Source organism: Tamandua tetradactyla, chromosome 4 (assembly GCF_023851605.1).
Source record: "Tamandua tetradactyla isolate mTamTet1 chromosome 4, mTamTet1.pri, whole genome shotgun sequence".
In the NCBI taxonomy this organism is placed as follows: Eukaryota; Metazoa; Chordata; class Mammalia; order Pilosa; family Myrmecophagidae; genus Tamandua; species Tamandua tetradactyla.
Genome location: NC_135330.1, coordinates 143,838,613 through 143,847,817, shown reverse-complemented (window position 1 = coordinate 143,847,817; position 9,205 = coordinate 143,838,613).

The following is a 9,205-nucleotide window of genomic DNA, read 5'->3' as shown; positions in this document are numbered from 1 at the left end:
ACACAATTTGAGCATTTTCTGTTTCTTCAACCTTTCCTATCTCAAACAGAAATGATAAGGCACTCCAGCCTTGCCCTTGGCTTCCTAGAATATCTCCTGAGAAATTTTGGTTGTTAAAGATTGCTTCCCCAACTTTGGAGAAGAAAAAGTAATTTGAGAGCAGTCAAAATAAGCATCTATCCTTGGTAAAAATGTGTATGAACCAAAATATCAACTTCAAAGAAATTTACCCTTTGCTAATTACACCGTGTTAGTCAGCTGATTCTATTGGTCAATATAGCTCAGTGGGGAAGCAGCCACTGTATCTGTGAAAACTAAAAAATGAAATTTCATAAATTTACAATGACTGGTGGGGATGGAGTGGGAACTATCGAAAAGAAAAATGAAATTTTAAAAGTCTGCGTCCTACTAAGTTTTGTATAATGAGGATTTTAAAAGCAATCATTTTGTAATTGGTTTCGTTTTTAGGTAATTTGAAATGCCAGTAGGGAAAACACATTTCTTTTTATTTTTATAAGTGAACATTTCTTGCAGTGGCTTGAATGGGCTTCTTATAGACTGGATGCAAACTGTATCTGAAAAATGATGAAAACAATGATTAGCAGTAACGTTCACTCTTGGCTGTATCTGTGCCCAGCCACATGCAGCTGAAAGCATCACAGGAAGTACCATCTATTTGCCCCCACACTGGAGGGTAAACAGGTAGACCTTGGGCGAAAAGTAAAGTAAGTGTAATTTATATATATATTTTTTGTATTCACCTATTGGAATTTGCATCTTCATCTATTGGAAAGATCTCTTTTAAAAATGATAGCCTATCCTTTGTGGAAACTCCCTCACTTCTTCTAAAAATGCCCAGCAGTGTCCTTACATCTGCTCTTAATTTGTTATTTTCAATTTTGTATGAAAGAATATGAGTTAATATGTTTCTTTTTCTTTAGTGTACTTGTATTTGCAAATATTTCCTTAAGCCTTTGTTCTTACAGTAGGGTGTAAGCCACAAAGATAAGTGATGTTTTTAGGCTTTGTTGATTGATGGATTCCTTCAGAGCTTTGCACATAGTTGGAGCAAAAAAGAAAAAAAAAAACACTTGCTGAGTATATTTAAAATTGAAATTAAATTATTCAGAGGTAGATCTCCTTATTCTGTAACCTAATTTATATATTTAGGAGTTGGGATGAAGAACAGAAAAATATTAAGATGAGCTATTGTAAATGACGTTAAAACTGGGTAAAATTTAATAGTACATGAAATAAGTTCTGGAAATTGTAAGATACAGTTCTGTTTGTTCTGCCACACAACACAATGTGTTATTTGTTTGTTTATTTTGCATAGCCTTTGAAATTTTTTCCCTCAAGTCATGTGTCCTAGAAAGAAAATGTTATTTTTCTTTTATTTTTCCAAATATTACCTCTTCTCCATGCCCTTGTACCCTAGTAAATGCGATTTACTTTGTAATTGTTGTTCTAATCATCTCTCATAAATGATATTATGTGATATTTGTCCTTATGTTCCATGTTTATTTCACTGCACAATATTTTCAAGATTCTTCCATGTTGCAACATGTCTCATAACTTTTCTCTTTATGGTAAAATAATACTCCATTGTTTGTTATGTCTCCTATTTTGTTTAAGCATTCTTTTGTTGATGGATCCTTGGATTGTTTCCACTTTTTGGCTTTTATAAATAATGCTGCTATAAACATTGGTATGGAAGTATGCGTTTGTGACACTGTTTTCATTTTTCTCAGTATATATCTAGAATAGAATTGCCAATCATATGGTTAGTCTATATTTAACTTTTTGAGGAACTGCCATATTTCTTTCCACAGTGGCTGTACCATTTTACATCCTCACCAACAGTGCACTAAAGTTCCAATTTCTCTACATCCTCTCCAACATTTGTTATTTTCCATTTTATTAATAATAGATGTCCGTAGGTGTAAAATGATCTCATTGTAGTTTTGAATTGTATTTTCCTAATGGTTAATGTTGTCGAATATCTTTTCATATGCTTATTAGTCATTTGCATATCTTCTTTGGAAAGATGTCTATTCAAATCATATGCCCATTTTTAATTAGGTTGTTAGTCTTTTTGTTATTACACTGTAAAAGTTCTTTATATATTGTGAGTATTAAGCCCTTATCCAGTGAATGGTTTGCAACTATTTTCTCTCATTCTGTAGGTTTCTTTTCACTTTCTTGATAATTTCCTTTGATGCACAAAATTTTTAATTTTGATGAAGTTAGATTTATCTATTGTTTCTTTTGTTGCTAGTGATTTTTGATGTCATAACTAAGAATCCATTCCAGGTCATAAAGATTTGCTCCTGTGATATCTTTTAAGAGTTTTATAGTTTTAGGTCTTGTATTTAGGCCCTTGATCCATTTCAAGTCAATATTTATATATACTGTGAGCTAGGGGTCTAACTTCATTTTTTTGCATGTGATGTCCAGTTTTGCCAGCACCATTTCTTGAAGATACTCTTCTTTCCCCATTGCATGTTCTAGTTTGCTAGCTGCTGGAATGCAATATCCCACGAATGGAATGGCTTTTTAAAAGGGGAATTTAATAAGTTGCAAGTTTACAGTTCTAAGGCTGAGAAAATGTCCCAATTTAAACAAGTCTATAGAAATGTCCAATCAAAGTTATCCAGGGAAAGATACCCTGGTTCAAAAAAGCCGATGAAATTCAGGATTTCTCTCTCATCTGAGAAGGCACATGGTGAACACAGTCACGGTTTTCTCCCTCAGCTGGAAAGGCACATGGCAAGCACAGCGTCATCTACTAGCTTTCTCTCCTGGCTTCCTGTTTCATCAAGCTCCCTGGGAGGTGTCTTCCTTCTTCATCTCCAAAGTGCTGGCTGATGGACTCTCTGCTTTGTGGTGCTGCAGCATTCTCTGCTCTCTCTGAATCTCCAATCTCCAAAATGTTTCCTCTTTTATAGGACTCCAGAAACTTACCAAGACCCAACCAAATGGGTGGAGACATGTCATCACCTAATCCAGTTTAACAACCACTCTTGATTAAATCACATCTCCAGGGAGATGATCTGATTACAGTTTCAAACATACTGAATTGAATAGGGATTATTCTACCTTAATGAAATGGGATATTGATTAAAATGTGGCTTTTCTAGGGTACATACATTCTTTCAAACAAGCGCATTCCATCCTCTAGACCCTAAAAAAGACATGTTTTCCCATATACAAAATACATTAATTTCATAACAATATCAGAAATCCTTAAACCATTTCAGTAGCGATACAAATGAAATACAAAGTTAGAAACAGTACAAACTCCTATCAAAGTTAGTTACAGGCATGGTCTGTTCTAAGGCAAGGTTCTCCTCTGGCTGTGGACCTAAAAAAACTCAAAATGAATTATTTGCTGCCAACATACAAAGGAGGAACATTCATAGGATACATATACCCATTTCCATATGGAGGAAGGAACACTGGGGTCAAAGGACCCAAACAATTTCGAAAATCTGCAGGGCAAAGTTCATTAGTCAATATTTATACATACTGTGAGCTACGGGTCTAACTTCATTTTTTTGCATGTGATGTCCAGTTTTCCCAGCACCATTTCTTAAAGATACTCTTCTTTCCCCACTGCATGTACTTAGGATCCTTGCCAAAAATTAGTTGGTCCTTCATGTTTGGGTCTATTTCTGGACTCCCAAATACTTTTCATTGGTCTATTTGTCTATTTTTGTCAATATAGCACTCTTTTGAATATTGTAGTTCTGTAGTACCATTTGAAATCGAGAAGTGTAAGTTCTTTAACTTTGTTCTTCTTTTTCTTAATTTGTTTTGCTCCTTGGGGCCTCTTGCAGTTCCAAGTGAAATCGAGGTTTGGTTTTTCCATTTTTGCAAAAAATGCTGCTGGAATTTTGGTAGTTGCATTGAATCTGTAGTTTGCTTTGGTTAATATTGACATCTTAACAATATTAAATCTTCCAATCCATGGATATAATATATCTTGCCATTTATTTAGGTCTTTTTAAATTTCTTTCGGCAGTGTTTTTAAGTTTTCAGTGTATTTCTTATATATTCTTGATTAAATTTATTCTTATATTATTCTTTTTGATGCTATTATAAATGCAATTGTCTTATTAATTTCCTCAAGTTTTTACATTGCTAGTGTATAGGAACACGATGGATTTGTTTGTGTGTGTTGATTTTTTACCCTATCACTTTGCTTTATTAGCTGTAATAGTTTTCATATGGAATCCTTTGGATTTTCTATATATAACACCATGTTACCTGCAAATAGAGCTAGTGTTACTTTTTCCTTTCCTACTTGGATGCCTTTTATTTAATTTTAATGCCTAATTGCTCTTCTTCCTGAAATGGCTGGAAGTTCTAGTACAACTTTTATAACGGTGAAAGTGGGCATCCATGTCTTCATGTCTTGTTCTGATCTTAGGGGAAGCTTTAAGTCTTTCATAGATGTTAGCTGTGGGATTTTTGTATATGCCTTTTATCATGTTAAGAAAGTTTCCTTCTATTTCTAGCTTTTTTTGAGTGACTTTTTCAAGAAAGGGTGTTCGATATGGTCATCCTCCTTTTCTGCATCTTTTAGATGATCTTTTTTTTTATCTCTTTGTTTTATTATTGTGATGTATTTCATTGATTAATTTTCATATGTTGAATTACGCTTACATTCCTGAGATAAATCCTACTTGGCCTTGGTGTATGATGTTTTCATACGCTGTTGGTTTCAGTTGGCCAGTATTTTTTAAGGGATTTTTATATCCATAGTTTTAAGGGAAATTGCTCTATAATTTTCTTTTCTTGTGATGTCTTTATTAGGTTTCATATCAGAATACTGTGGCCTCATAGAATGATAAGGAAGTGTTCATTCCCCTTGAATTCTTTGAAAGAGTTTGATAAGGATTAGAGTTAATTCTTCTTTCAATGTTCGTTAGAATTCACCAAGGAAGGCAGCTTGTCCTGGACTTTTCATAAGTCAGTAATTTGTGTTTTTCTAAGAATTTTTCCATTTTGTCCAGATTATCTAACTGGTTAGTGTACAATTGTTGATAGTATTCACTTTTAACCCTTCTATTTCTGTAAGGTATATTACCATTTTCATTTCTGATTTTAGTTTCTTGCATCTTTTCCCTCTTTTTCTTTGTCATTATAGCTAAAAAGGTTTGCCAATTTTATTAATTTCTTCAAAGTACCAACTTTTTATTTATTGTCAGTTATTTTTCTACTCTTTATTTCATTCACCTCCACTCTAATCTTAATTATTTCCTTCCTCCTGCAAACTTCAGCTTTTGCTGTCCTTTTTCTAGTTCTTCTAAATGTGAAGTTTGGTTATTAATTTGGGATCACTTCATTTTTAAAGCAAATGTTCATAATTCTACATTTCCCTCTGAGCATTGCCTTTGCAGCATCCTATAAGTTTTAATATATTATATCTTCATTTTCATTAATCTCTAAGTATTTTATTTCCCTTGAACTTGTTCTTTAGTCTATTGGTTGTTTAATAGTATCCCATTTAATTTCTATATAATAATAAATTTTTCAGTTATCATTCTGTTATTTATTTCTTCCTTCATTTTATCGTAGTCAGAGAAGTTACTTTGAATGATTTCAATATTTTTAAATTAAGACTTGTTTTGTGACCTAATTACATGGTCTATTCCACTGAGTGATCCATACTGTAATTAAAAAGAATGCATATTCTGCTCTTGGGTGAAGTGTTCTGTATTTGTGTTTTAGATCTACTTGGTTCAGATTCTCTATTTCCTTGTTGATCTTCTGTCTCAGTGTTCTATTGGTATTGAAAATGATGTATTGAAATTTCCAGTTACTACTGTAGAACAATCTATTTCTCCCTTTACTTTTATTATGTTTCTTCAAATATTTTTGGGCCCTGTTATTAGGTGCAAGTATATTTATAACTGTTAAATCTTCTTGTTAAATTGGCCCTTTTATAGATACATGGTACCTTTTATGTGTATATAACAGCTTTTTTTTTTTTAACAAATTCTATTTTGTGTTATATTGATATAGTCATCCCAGCTATCTTTTGCTACTATCTGCATGAAATGTTTTTCCAAATTTTTACTTTTAACCTTTTTATCTTTAGACCTAGAGAACATTATGCTGAGTGAGACTAGCCAAAAACTAAAGGACAAATACTGTATGGTTCCACGGCAGTTTGCTAGCTGCCGGAATGCAACACACCAGAGACGGATTGGCTTTTAATAAAAGGGGATTTATTTTGTTAGTTCTTCAGAGGAAAGGCAGCTAACTTTACACTGAGGTCCTTTCTTACGTGGAAGGCACAGGATGGTCTCTGTTTGTCTTCTCTCCAGGTCCCTGGGTTCCAACAACTTTCCCGGGGGTGAGCCGCTAGTGCTGAGATGAGGAATGCGAGCTGCTTGGCTGTGCTACATTATGCTCTCTCATTTAAGCACCAGCCAATTAAGTCAAACATCCTTCATTGCGGCAGGCATGCCTCCTAACCGACTGCAGATGTAAATCAGCAACAGATGAGGTTCACCTACCATTGGCTCATGTCCACAGCAACTGAACTAGGTTCCTTCACCAGGCCAAGTTGACAACTGAATCTAACTACCACACAGCATAGAGTTGAGCTATGCGTCTGTATTCATTCTGTGAATCTCTACCTTTTGATTTGAGGGTTTAATCCATTTCCATCTAAGGTATTTACTGATAAGGCAAGGCTGGTTTCTGCCATTTTGCTGATTGTTTTTATTTTCTTTTGTAAGTCTTACACCCTTTTGTAACCCTCCTATACTCCATTTCTGCCTTCCTTTTGGTTTAGATTATCTTTTATAATCCATTTAAATCACTTCTCATTTCCTTTTGTGTAGATTTTTTTAAAGATATTTTCTTTATGTTATTGCAGGGATTATATTTAACATCCTAAATGATAACAGTTTAGTTTGTGTTGATATCAACTTGTCTTCAGTGGCCTACACATATTCTGTTCCTATATCGCTTCATTCCTCCCCTTTATGTTATTCTTTTTACAAATCGCATCTTTATGTTTGTGTGCTCGGTAACAAAGGTTTAAGCTTGCTGTATATGCATTTCAATTTTAGGCCATGTAAGAAATAAAAGACAGCATTCTAAATGAAAAATGCAATAAAACTGGCAGTTATATTTGCCCATACACTTTTCTACACTAGAAGTAAAGGTCTTTATTGACTCCTACAATTTTGTGTTATACTCTAGTGTCCCTTCCTTTTGGAGAACTCCCTTTACCATTTCTTGTAAATCAAGTCTAGTGTTAACAAATCTCTTAGCATTTGTTTGCCCAGAAATACCTTATTTCTCATTTTTGAAGAATAGCTTTGCCAGATATATTATTCCTGTATTACAATATTTTTTTCTTTCATCACTTTAAAATATCCTCCCAGTGCCTGTGGTCTCCATGATTTCTAATGAAAAATCAGATTTAAACCTCATTAAGGCTTCTTTATAAATAAATGACGTATATACCACAGTATGTTTAGCCACTCGTCTGTTGATGGACATTTTGGCTGTTTCCATCTCTTTGCAATTGTAAATAATGCTGCTATAAACATTGGTGTGCAAATGTCCGTTTGAGTTTTTGCCCTTAATTCCTTTGAGTAGATTCCCAGCAATGGTATTGCTGGGTCATATGGTAATTCTATATTCAGCTTTTTGAGGAACCGCCAAACTGCCTTCCACAGTGGTTGCACCATTTGACATTCCCCCCAACAGTGGATAAGTGTGCCTCTTTCTCTGCATCCTCTCCAGCACTTGTCATTTTCTGTTTTGTTGATAATGGCCATTCTGGTGGGTGTGAGATGATATCTCATTGTGGTTTTGATTTGCATTTCTCTAATGGCCAGGGACATTGAGCATCTCTTCATGTGCCTTTTGGCCATTTGTATTTCCTCTTCTGGTAGGTGTCTGTTCAAGTCTTTTTCCCATTTTGTAATTGGGTTGGCTGTCTTTTTGTTGTTGAGTTGAACAATCTCTTTATAAATTCTGGACACTAGACCTTTATCTGATATGTCATTTCCAAATATTGTCTCCCATTGTGTAGGCTGTCTACTTTCTTGATGAAGTTCTTTGATGCACAAAAGTGTTTAATTTTGAGGAGTTCCCACTTATTTATTTCCTTCTTCAGTGCTCTTGCTTTAAGTTTAAGGTCCATAAAACCGCCTACAATTGTAAGATTCATAAGATATCTCCCTACATTTTCCTCTAACTGTTTTATGGTCTTAGACCTAATGTTTAGATCCTTGATCCATTTTGAATTAAGTTTTGTGTAGGGTGTGAGATATGGGTCTTCTTTCATTCTTTTGCATATGGATATCCAGTTCTCTAGGCACCATTTATTGAAGAGACTGCTCTGTCCCAGGTGAGTTGGCTTGACTGCCTTATCAAAGATCAAATGTCCATAGATGAGAGGGTCTATATCTGAGCACTCTATTCGATTCCATTGGTCGATATATCTATCTTTATGCCAATACCATGCTGTTTTGACCACTGTGGCTTCATAATATGCCTTAAAGTCAGGCAGCGCGAGACCTCCAGCTTCGTTTTTTTTCCTCAAGATGTTTTTTGCAATTCGGGGCACCCTGCCCTTCCAGACAAATTTGCTTATTGGTTTTTCTATTTCTGAAAAATAAGTTGTTGGGATTTTGAATGGTATTGCATTGAATCTGTAAATCAATTTAGGTAGGATTGACCTCTTAACTATATTTAGTCTTCGAATTCACGAACACAGTATGCCCTTCCATCTATTTAGGTCTTCTGTGATTTCCTTTAGCAGTTTTTTGTAGTTTTCTTTATATATGTTTTTTGTCTCTTTAGTTAAATTTATTCCTAGGTATTTTATTCTTTTAGTTGCAATTGTAAATGGGATTCGTTTCTTGATTTCCCCCTCAGCTTGTTCATTGCTAGTGTATAGAAATGCTACGGATTTTTGAATGTTGATCATGTAACCTGCTACTTTGCTGTACTCATTTATTAGCTCTAGTAGTTTTGTTGTGGATTTTTCCGGGTTTTCGATGTATAGTATCATATCGTCTGCAAACAGTGATAGTTTTACTTCTTCCTTTCCAATTTTGATGCCTTGTATTTCTTTTTCTTGTCTAATTGCTCTGGCTAGAACCTCCAACACAATGTTGAATAATAGTGGTGATAGTGGACATCCTTGTCTTGTTCCTGATCTTAGGGGGGA